Here is a 16,341-nt window from a genome sequence, read left to right as displayed (position 1 = left end):
AGAAAAAGGGAGAAAAGTACTATCAGTAAATCTGTAAAATTCTTAATTACAGGTACTGTCATTTGATGGTATCAGTCAGGAAAATGTCAAGTATCAATAAAATAGATTATGAAGCTGTAGCTTTCTTATGATACACTGTTCATCACATTTTGAAACCTACAGATATCACTGACAAAAATACATATCAATTTTTTTAAATTCATCAAAGAAATTGACTTGAATGCAGAAGGAAAATTCATTACCTAAAATCATTTAAATATTTTACATCATTAAGTGTCACTAAATAGTTCTTAGTTTTTCTGGATCTTTATTTTTAAAATAACTGAAGACTTCTTCATGTGAGCCAACTTTTCTATATAATTATCTCTATAAGTTAATATACTTTCTACAGTGTTAACTTCTGCACTTCCAGCATTTTGGCATACATCTCAATGATTTCTATGAATCACATGATATGAACTCACAAGAAAAATAAAGCACATTATCATCTTCAAGAGGCAAAAAGAACAAACAAACCACTAAAAGTTGGTGATCAGACCAGCAGAAGTAGCATACAAGGGTAAGCAGAACATAAGCAACATGTCTAGCCGTCCATACTACAGAAGTTTCGCGGTGCAGAAAATAAGAGGGCTGCCTTCTATCAGCAGATTTATGAACTCTCGCAGTACCCAACAAATCCATTCTTAACCCAAAAATAAAAACTAGTCTTAAAGAAGTTTATTCTTCCTAAAAACAGTATTTGTGGAAGTCAGTAACCAAGAAAAAAAAATAACAAAGATCCCATTTTTATTTGAGGTGAGTTTCAGTATCATAGTCTGCTACTCTATAATAGTAATCAAAGACTGATCATCATTTTAACACACTCTTAAAAAGTGCTTGCTGTAGTTCAGCACTACTACAGCTTAAACAAATGGTCATTAGTCCTGAAGTTTTATCTGTTCTTCTTGTACCTGGAACTGGAAATGTAAACGTATCACCCTAGTTCTAGTCATGAAAAGCAGACCCCGGCCCTACTTCTGTGTGCTAGGTTTCAGGGAAAAGATTTGTTGTACTGGAGATGGCAGCTGACAGGAGACAAAGTTTGAGAGCAGACAACTCACAACACATACTCAGGGGTGGGGAAGATGAGAATTTCTTTCCACAGTTAAAGTTTTAACATGAATGGCACGCAGTCTCCCTGTTTGAAGCGAGTCCTTCATGATGGTTCTGCTATTTGTGGCATTTATCAATGAAGCCACAACACGGCATTTTCAGAGGCTTGGCAGCTTAAAGGAATTTTTACATTTGCTTATCCTACAGATTTCCGTAGATGCCACACACCACTGCAATTCCACAGAAACGCCACCAACCGCCCCTGTGTAGGCCCTCGTGACACTGCAGCCATTGTCCCCGCAGACAGCGGCAGCGTGCTCACAATATGCCCCAGCGCGGCACTTGCCGGCGGCTCAGCTCCACGGCACAAAACACTGTAGCTGGGAGGGGGGAGAAAAGAAGGTATGCACTGAGCAAATAGTGAAGGCATTGTTGTTTTATTCCCCAAGAATCCAAAGCTTTATTTATTCAAGATCGCATTGTTCAGCAGACATTATAGTCCCAAAGATGTGAAAATTTTCAAAGAAACAAACTTGTAAAATGAGCACATTCAGTAGCACAAGCATCACAGCAAGGCAGTGGAACTTAGAAGTCAGAGTCACTTTTGAAATAGAGAGCTGGAAGTCTGCTGAATACTTTCAAAAATTTTACTCTTCAGAAACACAGATGACTATCTACCCTAAGAGTCTGAAGTAACCACTTAGTTTTCTTGACTGCTCTACCTTCAGCTTAATAAAAAAATCAGCAATACAGAGAAGAGATAAATCAAAAGCAGAAAAACTATAAGCAAGAGAGGGTCTGAAGAATCGTAGCCTGCTTAGATGCATGTGACAGATATCACTTTTCTCCCTAAATCATTGTGCACGTCAGTGATAACACCTTGCACAGGCAAGTTCCAGGTATACATATTTCAGGAAACAAAATCTACAGATTAGTGCAGAAATAATATATGTTATCATTAAGTGTGTATCTGGAGTCAGTTGCTAATTACGTAGCTTTTTATAAAGTTCATAAACTAAAACTCACAGTTCATATCAAGTCTTTGACATACAGAAATATAAAGCAGCCAAATTTACAGGAGATGCATTGCCAGTGTAACAGTAAAATACTGCACAATTTCTGAGGAAATCATAGTCAACACAAAACTTGGATACACTGGCAATATCCACTGTGTCGTTAAAGATCTTTTTGTAACTTTATAGCTTTTCCACATAAGGAGAAACACCACCATGCTGTGAAAGCCAAGTTATGTTAGTCTACATTCTAGACAGAAGCACAATACAAAGAAGTTATAGCATCAGAAAGTGATATTTATCGAGCTCTGTTGTGGATTCAAAAGCATAAGAAGCCCCTCAGTATCAGCAATGGTTCTCATTATAAAATCCTACGTGTAAAATTAGAAGACTCCTAGGTTGCTTTTTTTGTTCATGTGGGTTTTTTTGTTTGTTCTTTTTTGTTTGTTTGTTTTGGTGTTTTTCTTTAATACTATGATATAATTTTAACAATCTGCATAAGTATTTACTTTGTAAAAGTAAACTTGTCAAGTGCAATTTCTTTGTAATCTCTCTGGGGACAAGTATTACTACACAGTTTAAATTATATGATAACACATGATTTTTCTGGAAAACCCCATGCTCCTAGAAGAGTATCCCTAAACAAGAACTGAAGTTACATAGAGAAGACAGCTGTTGTGATCCAGTCATTTCAGAAGTTAGAAACTTTTTAATAGAAGAGCAGGGGACTCTAAGAAGGCAGCATCATGGTTTGCTCAGTTTGATACTACTCTTTGAACTGGATTCTTTTTTTTCTACCAGTTGGTTGAGGTGTCAAGTGACCGTCACAACCATTGTGTAAAGTGATAATTGATAACCTTATATATGTATGCACAGATATGCATTTATGTATAGGTATATACACACATATATATGTACATATAGCACAACAAACATTAGCACTGAAAACAAGGAAATCTCCCGATTCCAGATTCTACTGCTGAAATTGCAGTAAAACTCTAAGTCCATACTCAGCCCCCACAAGCAGGGGAGCATATTCAGTACATCAATACAAAGAGGGTAAGAAGCGAGGACAGGCTTGCAGACCCAGTCATTTAAAACATGACAATATTCATAACAGCAGTATTCTGTACTGCCCCCAAGTTACGCATTTTTTAAAGTGAGAACACAGAATATATGTAACCAAGGTTATTCTAGTACCAATTCCAAGTCCGTATTTAGATACGGCGGATGCCACCTCGTAATACAACCACCTCACAAAACCAGGGGTAACAAGATTTCTGTCCTTTGCCCCCTTTTCACAAGAAGACCAAACCAGAGCAAAGAAATTGTAGCAGACATACAGAATGGAAATTTCTATGCAGTTAGGAATTGGAATAGGACGTTATGGATCTGTTTGACTATAAAAGAGTTGCCAGCTACAAATGCAATATAAACACTAGCGGTGTTCCTCGTGGCTACCAGTTCTATTCAGTATTTTTATCCGTGATCTGGATGAAAGAGTTGAATGCACCATTAGCAAGTTTGCTGATGACACCAAACCGGGAGGTGCTGTTGACTCTCCCACAGGACAGGAGGCCTTGCAGAGTGACTTAGATAGATCAGAGGATCAGGTAATCATCAGTGGCATGAAATTTAACAAATTCCAGATCCTGCACCTGGGATGGAACAAGGCCGGGCACAAGTACAAATTGGCAGAGGGGTGGCCGGAAAGCAGCCCTGCAGAAAGGGATCTGGGGGTGCTGGTCAGAAGCAGGAGTCAGCAGTGAGCCCTGGCAGCCCAGCAGGCAAACCAAATCCTGGGGTACATCAAACACAGCATAACCAGCTGGTCACAAGAGGTGATTATACCACTGTATTCAGCGTTGGTGCAGCTTCACCTTGAGTACTGTGAGTGGTTCTCAGCCCCCCAGTTTAAGAAGGATGTGATGGTCCTTGAATGCCTCTGGGAGGACAGTAAAGCTGGTGAAGGGGCTGGAAGCCATGTCCTGTGAGGAGCAGCTGAGGACTTTGGGCTTCTCTAGTTTGGAGAGGAGGAGGCTGAGGGGCGACCTCATTGCTCTCTGCAGCTTCCTGAGGAGGGGATGAGGAGAGGGAGGTGCTGATCTCGTCTCCCTGAGAGCCAGTGATAGGGTGCGTGGGAATGGTTCAAAGCCACACCAGAGGAGGTTTAGAGTGGCCAGAGAGAAGCGTTTCTTTACTGAGAGGGTGGTCAAACACTGGAACAGGCTTCCTAGAGAGGTGGTCAATGCCCCAAGCCTGTTAGTGTTTAAGAGATATTTGAATGATGTCCTTAATAGCATGCTTTAATTTTTGGTCAGCCCTGAAGTGATCAGACAGTTGGACAAGGTCATAGGTCTCTTCCAACTGAAAAATATTATATTCTATTGTACTCTATTCTTCTTCCTATCTCCTCCTTTCCCTAGCAGTGCATGCTGGGGAAATCTCCGATGACATTTCTTCCCAGCCCTGCCCTAGCAGAAGGGATTGAATCGTGTCCCAGGCTAGGCACTGGATGTGACTCTTAATTGGAAGTAGGCATGTACTTTCTGATGGGAGTAAAAGCTGTGGATCATCTTGAGCTAATTTAACCATCTGAACAAACTTGAAAAAAGTACATGTGAAGTATAGTTTTTGAAAGTCTTCTGTGTTCATTCAGTTTACCTGGGCTCCCACAGGGTAGCAAAACCCCACATCTCTGACACTAGTAAGGCTCAAAGATTAAGCCCTCAATCTGAAGCAGGACCTACTCCTGAACTAAATGGTTGCTAAACCTTTCTGAGGTGAGAAATACCTGTTATTTCTCCGTGGATTTTTTTTTTACCTCCTCGTACTCATTTTTAGAAATGCCTGAGCTGTTTCCCTCGGAAAAACATAATAAAACAAAAGAGCCTGAGAACAATAATATTCATCAGAATGAAGGTCCATCTAGCCCAATACTCAATCTCCAAAGCAGCCAACCGTAACTGTCTAAAGGAGAGCACACGAGCAGTGCAAGTCTACTTCTGCCAGGGTCCCTAAGGCACTCCCAGGCCTCAATGGTTGGGAGCCATCTCCCCTGAGACCTCCACCCACACTGTCTCCTGCTAAGGGCCCAGGGGACGTCTCAGCCCAGCCTGTGACCTACGGACCCTGCCTCAGCAATGTTGTGGGTGTGCATGTCTCTGACCCTGCCTCCTAGATGGACCCAGGACCTGCACTGCAGAGAGCTGCATTTCTGGATGGACCCCTCAGACCTAGGTCACAGTTTGTCATGCATAACTATCTGCATAACATAGCACAACTATTCTATTCCCTGCGCTTACCGTGAGCTGAATAATGATGAGACTCATTTGCCTGAAGTGCCAGGGGTTTTTCATATCATAAAGGTTGCAAGTAGAAATTGGATTTGATTTTATTTATTTTATTTTCCTAAATCTGTTTAAAAGCCTATGCTCAGTAGCATTAACACAATGCTGATGTGTAGCCAGGAACAGGCTGATGTATTCTTCGGTTTAGTGTAGAAAAAAATCGCCCCTGCTATCTGGCAAAGCAAGCCATAGGAAGTAGAAGCAGGAACACAGGCCAAGCAGTCCCCGTTTCCTGAGGAATGAGAACTTGAAGATTGAGAATCAGTACCCATCACAAACAAAAGAAGAAGAGGTGTGTGGTACCCTGGGGTATTTTCAAACGTATGACAGATATTGATGACAAGCATACTTTTTGGCTGCAAAAAATTGTTCTGCTGTACTTCTTGGCAAGTGATGCATGAAAAGCACTCTGGCACCTGTCCCACTCTTGTACTGCAGGCAGGGAGAAGTAAAAAGGGGCAGCTCCTGATGGTGCAGCAAGCCTGGAGCCCTTCCAAGCACAGGCTGTTTTGTACAAGCAAGAACACCTGGGGAAAGGCAGCCAAGAGAAGAGCAGAGCTCGCTCGTGTTACAAACTTGCAGTGGCAAAGAATGCTGAAGAGAGCCAGAGCATGAGTGACATCTTGGAGGCTCAAGAGCAGCAGGCAAGAATCTAGCCTAAATGGCCCAAAGGAGCCCTGGCAAGCGGCAGTGCTCAATGCTGTAGAGAAAGGCAAAAAACCCCTGGAGACCATTGCTAGACCACCCTGGGGGAAAAAAAAAAAGCCTTGCTCCCCTCAGCTGCAGGGCATAAGAGGCCCTCTTCACTGTGCATGAGCAGCAGGCAATAACATAGCAAAAACCAGCCCAAGGCACCCTGACAAGGGCTCATGCTCAGTGCTGCACAGGAAGGCAAAAAACCCAAGGAGACCAGTGCCAATCTGTCCCCAGGAAAAATTCCTTCCTGATGCCAGAGCTGGTGATCAGCTATTCCCTGAGCATCTGAGCCAAGACCTGCCTCCTCATCCTACAGGCTGGTCAGGCCTCCCAGGAGATGTCCAACCCCTATTCTCCCTCAACCTGGAGCCATCTCATGGGCTTCAAAGGGCAGCAAAATGCCCACAGCCCGACTGACCTCAGGGGCAAGAATCCTTCCCACATTCAGAAGGACACCAGTGGGTGCTCCAAAGTGCTGGTATCCCTTGCAACACCTATGCATCCCATTTTCTTACAGCTGCAGCCCCTGGCTCTGCAGAGGATGAGGACAGTGAGCTCTGCAGTGCTCCTCAAGAAGCATTCCCTTGGTCTTGCCACTGCTATCCAGCTGACAGGCCTGATAGCCTCAGGTACCTCTAGGTGTTGGTGGTTATTCTCATCTCCTGAGGAGCTGGTGTCTGTTCCCCAAAGGCTGAGACAGGATTTCAGTCCATCAGATAAGCTTTGAACATGGCACCGCTAGGAGCTAGCCTTGCAGCGGAGAACCTCCAGCTGCCTTGCCCAGCCTCCAATCTTCTCCTCCCTCAGTTCCCTCCTCCAAGTAGTTCCACCAGCTCCTCAGGAACTTCCTCTTGGATGTCCTCAAGCAGCTGTGAAGCCAGGCAGGATGGCAGCAAGACACAGGAGGATGCCCCCTTTATCCTGTCCTGGGGCATTGACACTGCTGTGTTGCTGGGTGGTGACACTGTGACATGGGGGTGATGGGACCCTCCACAGCCCTGCCCCTCCACCTACCATCCTTTGGAGGAAGGCCTTTGGGGCGCTGGCCCCAAGACAGTCCCTGTGCCCAGGAGGCCGTCCCTGCCCTTGGTGGCCATGCACTGGGCACAGCTGACAGGCACTGACATGGAAGCCTCTGCCGTTCATCCCCCAAGGACAAATCTAGTGCTGTTACTCCTCTCTCAGGCCATCACAGAAACCAATCCTGCAGCCCAGAGACCACCGTTACCAGCCATCCCCTTTCCACACTAGAGCTTACATCCATCACTGACACACAGCCAAGAGTACCAGGGACTTGATCTGGCTGGACATAAACCATTTTCTGGAGGCTTAAGGGGGGTGATTTTGGCAGCTGCAGCCTGGAGGAAAGCCAGAGCGTAACCAGAGCCATAGGTTGGGATGAACGGTGCCAACAGACTGCCATGGAATTAACACAGGCTTTAAAAAACAAGTGAGCAGAAGTTACACTGGTGTGGCAAAAAGGTTGGTCATTTTCAGACCTAGAACATTTGCATCTGTGACCAAAGCACAGCAAGGCAAACAATGACTCTTCCAAACTGCAGAAACAGCCCATTGCTGCTATCACCGTGACATCCCCTTTTCTCACCAAAACCAAGCTGTGCAGTTGGCAGTGTTTATACAGGATACAAACTCACTACAGCCACAGGGTAAAACTTTCCGAGCTCATTTGTGACTTTAACCTGAGAGTTATTTGTCTACTTTCATTTGTGGGAAGATGTTCAGATCTTATCTAAAACCCTGGCAAATCCCCTCTTCCTTCGGGATTTAGTATTCTGAGTACTGAAAGAGTAAGAAGGTACTATTCTTGACTTTTTGTACGTTGGTGCCAATATTGGCATGTACATTCAGACTACACAATAAGGGCATTTATACCATATACATTCACATTTGGTTGTGAGGATGCCAGAGGTGAAAGAAAGGGGTTTGGTCCCCTCTGCATGAACTTTGCAAAGATGAAGAGAGCATCTTTTGGCTTTGAGATGGCTTCATGCATAAACATTATTTTCAGTGCTGTCTGTTGAATCTGGACCAATATTTTAAAAATGTGTCAAATTTAATGTCATCCCTATTTTTCTTTTTCTAGATAACAGATGTCATACTTTAAGCAGACCACTTAGGTTTATTCAAACACTAGTCTACACATCCGAGCAGTCAGGAAATTTTTAATTTTCAAATCAAAACTCAACTACAATTAAACATCTGTTCTGTATCAAGTTCATTCAGACTTTTCTGAATTCAGGGTTAAAAACTGATCTTGATTATACATTAAGCAAACATATTTTTACTTTACATTAGCAAACTGTAAGTAACCATAGGTTCTACGTCAACTCCAATACATTTCACATGTTCATACGTGCATAAAATACGGTCAATGCTGGCATCCTTTAAATGCCTTTTGTTACAAATATTTAATTAGACCACTGACTGAATGCAGTAAACAAACCCAACAGGATCTTTATTTGCTTCTAACTAGTAATCATTATGCAGTTAGTACTTCTTTGTTTAAACTGTGTTATCCTCTATTAAAACCCAGATTATAATTAAAGCACAGAATATGAACAAGTCTTTATTGCAGATCCTGATTTTAATGATAAAAATTCCTCAGCTACCTAAGAAACCACAAAAAGCAAGTTGATTTTTCCCCCCTCATGAAAGCAAGAGGCACATGTAGATTACTCTAAAAGATAAATAACCTACACATCTGCTCCCACAGATGTCAATTATCAGGAAGAGTAGGTCAAAATTATGTCATTTGCACTGTGCTAAAAGAAATTAAAAATTGCTTCTAGAAATTAATTCTCAAACATTTCAACAGTCTGCTCACTCAATCTAATAAAGCTCAACTGCCATTACATCTCACAAATATTACACTATTGAATCATGAATCTAATTTCTTTTATCCTTTCATATGGTTCTGTCATTTCAAGTAAGCACAGACACAGTCATTCATAATTTTTGGCAAATGCCACTCAATTATCTTCCATCCTCACATACTTTGACAAGTCTCTTTGATACACTTATGTGTTATTCTCCCTGTAAGTAAACTGTACTCTCTTTAAAGAAAGTAATAAGAGGTAACAAAGTTGTGAAAGTTGTTATAAGTCATGCTTCTCCAGAACTATTCAAACAACAGTTTCTCCCTCTTTCTTCCTCTCCAGGTATTCATACATTACACTGAAGACTCTGAGGCTACATGGACATTATCTTTAACATTAAAACTACTGTAACTCTTAAATAAATTAATTGCTTATGCTCTATGCATGTACAGATTGTGTATACAACTCATCATCTTTAGTATAGTAATTCCATACAGTATTATTTCATGACATATTTCAGAAGTTTCCTAAATACCTTTGGACATTTTTTACTTTAAAGCTACAGAACAGCAATCTATTTTGTTAATATAGAACCTACAGACTTAAGGAACTTTATACATTTTAGACTAAAAGTTAAAGGGCTTAAGTGTAACATTTCAATGGAGGTTATTTTGCTTCCTTATAAAACTTTCCAGGTTCCTAAAAAACAAAGTAAAGCAAGTTTGAAGAGTGGCTGGTATCAAAGTTTGTAACACTACTCCCACTTAGAAGGTTTTAATTCCTCAGAGCAAGTAGCCAAGATACAGAGTAATCATTTACAGACCAGAGACATATTTTATCAAATATCCAAGACACCAATGCAGAGATGCTGATGGTAGAACTGACTACAGTTCATTTTTGGGAAAAAACAAAGACCATGAAACACTACAGTAAGAGATTCAAATTACAAGGAACTGAGGGGTAGGTTTCACCTGGTACAGGGCTTAGCTTCATTAGGCTGACAGGTCATGAACTTTTCTGGGCAACAGTGGAGTACCTTAAAAGTTGTATTTACGGTGACATTCAGACAAGCATATTTGGAGAAGCTGTACTCAAGAAAAAGACTCTAAACCAGGTCCTTCAAATCTGCATCTACAAAAACAAAGTAATAAAAGTACAAAGATAGATGTGAAAAAAACTGAGGAAAATAGTCACAAAAGAAGCTGAAATATCTGTTTAAACAGTTCTATAGAGAAAGAATTATTGACTTAAAGTTCAAACCAGCAAGTTGACACCAGTCAGAAGACCTATAAAAGCAAAATAAAGAGTTTTAAGGGCAAAAGAACAAACAGATTATTCTCAGAGGTGATAAATTAATTTACAAAGTAACCCTCAAAAAAGAGAAATATCTGAGATGTGCTTTATGTTGGAAGACAAGCATCAACCATGTCAGGCATGCCCTGGGCAATGGGAAAGACATGCAAAAACAAGCATGAAGAAATAATTCCATTGTCAAATAACACTAGGTGACTGCAAAAAAGAACTTAAAGTAATTATCAATATACAAAACATACAAGTGGCAAAGAAACAAGACAGGTAAAAAGGTACCTCTATTCCTAACAGCAATATTTGATGTCAAATTCTGAACTAAAAAAGAACAGTATCAAATTATAGTCCTTTGAAAAGATGTCTCTATATCACAGTAAAAACATGCTGATTTGCTGTGAGTGAACCAGTTTTTTTCCCCACACAATGTCATATATAAGCCTGCTACCTCAACACGTTCAAGCTATTTTTTTTTTCTAACTGACCATCTCCCATCAGTTTTTATTCTGTGGCACTCTCCAACAAGTGACACATGTCAGAGAGGACACACACAGGCATTAGCTTTCAGAAACATTGTCACAGAAATCGGTTTTTGTTTACTCTGAAATACCTCTCAGCGCATTCTGCATGTCACATAAATATATTCTTTTTCTTTTTCCCCAAGTGGTTTGACTCAATATAGAATCTGAGAAAATGTTGTTATGCAGAAGTTATATAAATTTAATTTTAACTAGATTTTAACTGCAATAAATCCCAATTTTATTTATATAATACAGGCTAAGGTTGCATGTGTACCTAATACATTCAAAATAAACCAAAATAATTCCAGTTAGGACAAAGTGCACATGCATGCAAATTCTGTACTGATAAAATGAAGTTTATAATTGCATTGCAATTTGTGCTGGTTTATTTTCTTTTTTTTTTTTTTTTTTTTTAGAGAGTACACAGATTCAGAGTTCCTTATACAAATTTGCTCCCAAAACTCAACAGCTTTCTGAAGATTCAAGAAAAAAAAAAACCCTGGATTGACATGATATATGATTCCCTTATGCAAAATCTACTTCTACCCCTGCCTTTTTCAGTTGATGATAATGTAGTATTAACTCTTGCTTACAAGGGATAGGGATAAGAAGCCCTAGAGCACTCCCATTTTTTCTGTATAAACATGAAAAAGTTTTACATTGGTTATTTCACAGTGCACTTGTGGAACTCCATGAGCAAACCAAATCCCAGAATATCTTCATAATTGCTGCTCTGCTACAAAACCAAACCAAACAAACAAAAAAAAATCAAAGAACAGAAGAGCTAGCAAGACACCACAATCTACTTTCTGTCCCTGTCTACTGGCTACTGTAAAAGACATACTTCATGTTCACCTCAGCAAACTGTATGTCTCTTATTCTCACCCTTAAAAGTCAATCTGACTAATTGTGCTGGGGTGGGGGAGGAAGATGCTTGGGAAAAGAGATTCATGTGAATCATCTGCTGATAAACCTATATTTTGTCCCCAAATTTAATGCTACTATGTGTTAATATTAAAAGTCAAAACTGTCTTTTAAAGTGCAGAACTCTTACCCTAAAGCAGCTAAATCAGGCCACTCAACAAAAAGTCAGCTTCTTAACCTGTGGATAGACTAGCAGCCAGTTTTTTCCTCAGTGAAGAACTGGCAGCTCCTTAGACATTATTTCCTATGATGCCACGAGCAAGCAGTGGCAACTGCATGGAAATACCATTTCTGCTGTATATAATTCAATATTCCATGCATAAACCAAGCTAAGTACTCCAAGAAAAACAACACTGATGCATATCAGTCTCAGCGACTCAATGTCAAACGCTTCAATATCGAATATTATCTCTGAAGTAAAACTTTTGCAATTCACCATTATTTATACGTAATAATATAAGAAGTTAGAATAAGCAACACCAGCCACTTTAAGAAGCATATGTTAGCAAAGGCATAAGGAAGGCTCACTTAGCATGCGACACAGCTGATCACGACAGAGCCCTCCAAGATGCAACAGTTTGAAGACAGAACTTCCAAAGAGTTCCTGGGCTTCTTCATTACTCTCTCCAAGTGATGATATCAGGAAACTCTGTAACAGAAATCTTAAAAGAAGATGTGGAATGTATTCAGACAACTTCTGAGTCTCTAGTACCACAAAAAAAAAGAGGCTTGGAGTAGTTTCATGTGTAAACTGGACCTGAGGTTGGCAGGCAATTTATTTTCCATCCTCCCCCACTTCTCACATTTATTATGTGTGCTCTTCAGAGTCCCAATACTTCCTCTTCCAGGCTTACCGTGTGCATAGATTAGTAAGGAGCTCGGGTACATGTATAAAATAATAGAAGCAGGAAGGCTGTGTGGAGATTGGACAGAGCCACAGACCTGGTGAAATGCATAAACTTTGATCTGGAAAGTATATTTCCTCAAATGATACTACCGATCACTATTACTTGTCTCATAAGAAAAAAAGAAAAAAGGTAAGGTTTGGTCTTTTTTTTTCTTGCATAGTAAACAACTTCCCCCCCCACCCCTGCCAGAGGATGATAGGACAAGCAATGCCCATCGTTAAGCTGAGAAAATAGCTTTTCCACAGTCTCTGGAAACAATTAATGTCTTCACTCTTCTCATGGTTCCAAAATAAATTAGTACTTGTAAAGAAAAACTATAATGTTGTCTGTTCAAATATACCAGAAAAATGCATGAACATATAAGCTATTGAGTGGGATGACAGGGCTTTAAAAAATGCTCTTAACTCAGAGTGCAATACAAGCTTATACTGTTCCTGATTCTTTTTTCCCCATAAGGACTCTCATGTTGACATCTTTTCTAAGAAAGAAAAGTCAGGAAAGGAGAGCAAAACTGTTTCAGCTGGATTAAATAGTTACTGGCTGCCGTAAAGAATTACAGTCAAAGAAACTGCGACAGTTTAAATTATCAGATTTGATAATTCAAATGCTAAATAATTATTCTGAAAGGTCAACCCTAATTAAATAGAACAAGAACATGAAGTGAGTGGATCTTGCCAGCAACTTGTGTCCACTCAGGAGCACAACATTTAGCAACATTGAAACTTCTGGAAAGCAGTAAAAAAATGCATTAAGGGAAGGCGATTCTTGAAGCAACTTAACTCTTTGAGCCGAACTGTGTCGATAATACACATACTTAAATACAACTTTTGATGTTTTTGAACACAGATGCTGCAGAACACTTAACAGACTGAGAGGCACTACAGGATAAAATGGTAACATTTGACTTTGGTCACAAAAACGTATCAAGTCTTAGATACAAGCACCATCCACTCAAAACACTAAGCCTACTTCATGTGACCAACAAACATTTACTAAAGATCATAATTTTCTCAATCTTGTCTTGAAAATTCTTTTCCCTCCCTCAGTCCACAACAAAGCCACTGCCATACATGTCATCACAGAGCTCTCAACTGCCAAAACAATAAGATCCTTGAGCAACATTGGGATTATTATTACAAAAACAAATCTGTGGTAACCAGGACAGAAAAGAGGTATCTCAATATACAAAAACTGGCTTCAGTCATACGACAATTACAGGACTTTGTCCATTCACTTAAATTAATCCCTCTACCCATCTCAGCTACAGTGTTATAGAACTGAAGCACTTAGGAATATAGCTGAAAATTTTCAGAAAGTTAGGGTATCCTTTTGCCACTTGATAAATATTTGTCTTGATTGGAGCCTGGTCAGCAGCCAACCACCACGCAGCCACTCACTCCCCCTTCTCCTCCAGCAATAAGAAGGGACAGAGAGCCAGGCTTGGGGTTCAAGATAGGACTGGACTGGGAGGGAGAGATCACCCATTATGGTCACAAGCAAAAGGCAGAATCATTAGGGGAAGATAAAAAGAACATACATTTATTACAGACACTAAAAACACTTAAAGTGGGACAGCGAGAAGCATTGCCACATCTTGAGAACACCTCCCCCCCACCCCTCCCTTCTTCCCGGGCTCAGCTCTGCTCCCGATATCTCTACCTCCTCCCCCAGCGGCGCAGGGGCAGGGAATGGGGGGTGCAGTCAGTGCTGCTGCTTCTTCCAGCTTCAGTGGGGGGAGCTTCTGGAACTTCTTCCCCCTTCTCCATCGTGGTTCCCCTCTAGCAAAAGACAGTCTTCCACAAACTTTCTCTGACATTAGTCCCTCCCACAGGCCACAGTGTTTCCTTACATTGCTCTGGTGTGGGTCACCAACTTTCTCCAACTGGAGTCCCTCCCACGGCTGCAGCCCTTCCCGAGCTGCTCCGGCGTGGGACACCCCCGCATGCTGCAATCCTCCCGGCACTGAACTTCAACAGCAGGGGCTACCTTTTCCCACAAGACCCCGGCCTTCTTCGGGAACAGCACCTTGATCAACCAGGTGAAAAACACAGGCCATAAATCACTGTCTGATCCACCACAGGTCTCCATGGGTGGCAGGGGGGGCCTCCCTGCTATCTCACCACAGGATACAGGGGGGTCTCTGCTCCAGCACACCTCCCCCCTCCTTTCTTCCTCCGTTCCTCCACTGATCTTGGTGTTCATGCAGCTGCTGCAATTCCTCCTCACAAGTCCGACTCCTCCTCACCACGTCCCTTCTTAAATAAGTTATCACAGAAGTGCAGCTGATTGGCTCAGTTTTGGTGCAGAGGTGGAGCTGACTTGGAGCTGGGGGAGCTTCGAGAAGCTTCTCACAGGGAGCCGCCCCTATAGCCCCCTCCCCTGCTACTAAAAACCCCACCACTCAAACTCAGGATAGTATTACATTTTTAAAAATGTTTACTGAAGCATGGAGAGCCTGGTCCAGACCAACCTCTATAAAGCTTTTGCTGCTTAGTCTAAATCTCAGAGATAACACATGTAAAAAAAAAAAAAAAAAATCTAATTCCAGATGAATTTTTGTTAAACACCAACCTTAAAAAACTGTAACCTCTTTTCTAAATATTTTATATAGACTACAAAAGCTCACTATCATTTCACTGAATTAAAATACCTATTTCTTTTTAATGTTTGAAAAAATTCTTCCTATATCCAGGCAACTTTGACCTAATTTAATTTGTACCAAACATGTCACTTTGCAAATTAAAGAAGAAAGCCAGCCTTCAATGATGCAGGGGAGGGGGGGAGGGGAAGAAAAAAGCACTGTTTTTGTATAGGATGTTCCATGAAACGACGTTTAATTCTTTCAATGGCCAAAATTCAAAGTCCTTGTTATAAAACAATAAGTATATTGAGATGTTTTAAAGCACTAGAGCTGAAGAAATGTAGCCAGAAACATGTTTAAAACTAAATTAAGATCACAAAGCAAAAGGAAATATAAGCAGGATAGAAATCTAACTACCACATGGATAGTGGCTTAGAGAGCAGTTTCTGGTCTACTGAAATTGCATTTTTTCCCAAGCACACAGACTATAGTCAGTGGATATTCTGTTCTTTCAGGAAAAAATAAAAACAAGATGGACAGAAAAAAGAATGGAAATTAAAGTAAAAAAAAACTTTCAAAACTGAGACACATGAAGACAGGTATCACCTGAATTTATACTAATATAACTTTTTGAAATAAAGGAAAATAGATGGAAATAAAAAGATAGGTGTCAGACTAAACAACTGGCCTAGATCATGGAATTCAATGAGCAGTAACAAAATAAAACTGCTAATTTAGAAGCTGTTTAATAGGGATTGATAGGGATATTATGCCTGAATTCATCTGTACTCCCAGACAGTATAAAGTCTCAAGTGCGGTCTTCCAACTGTACAAGTGTGGAACAAGGCTAAGGAAGTTCTTAATTATTTAGAGTTTTATTGTCTTACTTGAAAAACGATGAGATTTTACAGAACTGCTTTTTCCTGCAAGTGAAAAAAATGAGAAGTGAACACCCTTCTAAAAGGGCCACATTCAAAACTATTAATTTTGAGAACCTAAGATGACATAAAAAAGAAAAAATAGAGTTTCTCTTCATACTCTAACTTAAAAATACAAAAAATATTTTAAACTGGGTTATGTTGTTTCTCCATTTGTACTTTTTCAGCAATAGTAC

The 16,341-nt window shown here is 40.6% G+C and overlaps 1 protein-coding gene across 26 annotated transcripts in view; it reads right to left on the bottom strand.

Annotated features, from left to right (window-relative positions):
• Positions 1-16,341, bottom strand: part of EPB41L2 (erythrocyte membrane protein band 4.1 like 2) — a 128,418-nt gene that overhangs the window by 55,748 nt on the left and 56,329 nt on the right. The gene's annotated exons all lie outside the window — the stretch shown is intronic.

The sequence above is a fragment of the Tyto alba genome, unplaced genomic scaffold, assembly GCF_018691265.1.
Source record: "Tyto alba isolate M040663 unplaced genomic scaffold, T.alba_DEE_v4.0 Super-Scaffold_22, whole genome shotgun sequence".
NCBI lineage: Eukaryota > Metazoa > Chordata > Aves > Strigiformes > Tytonidae > Tyto > Tyto alba.
Note: the sequence above shows the minus strand (reverse complement) of the source record. Positions and strands in the feature narration are given on the sequence as shown.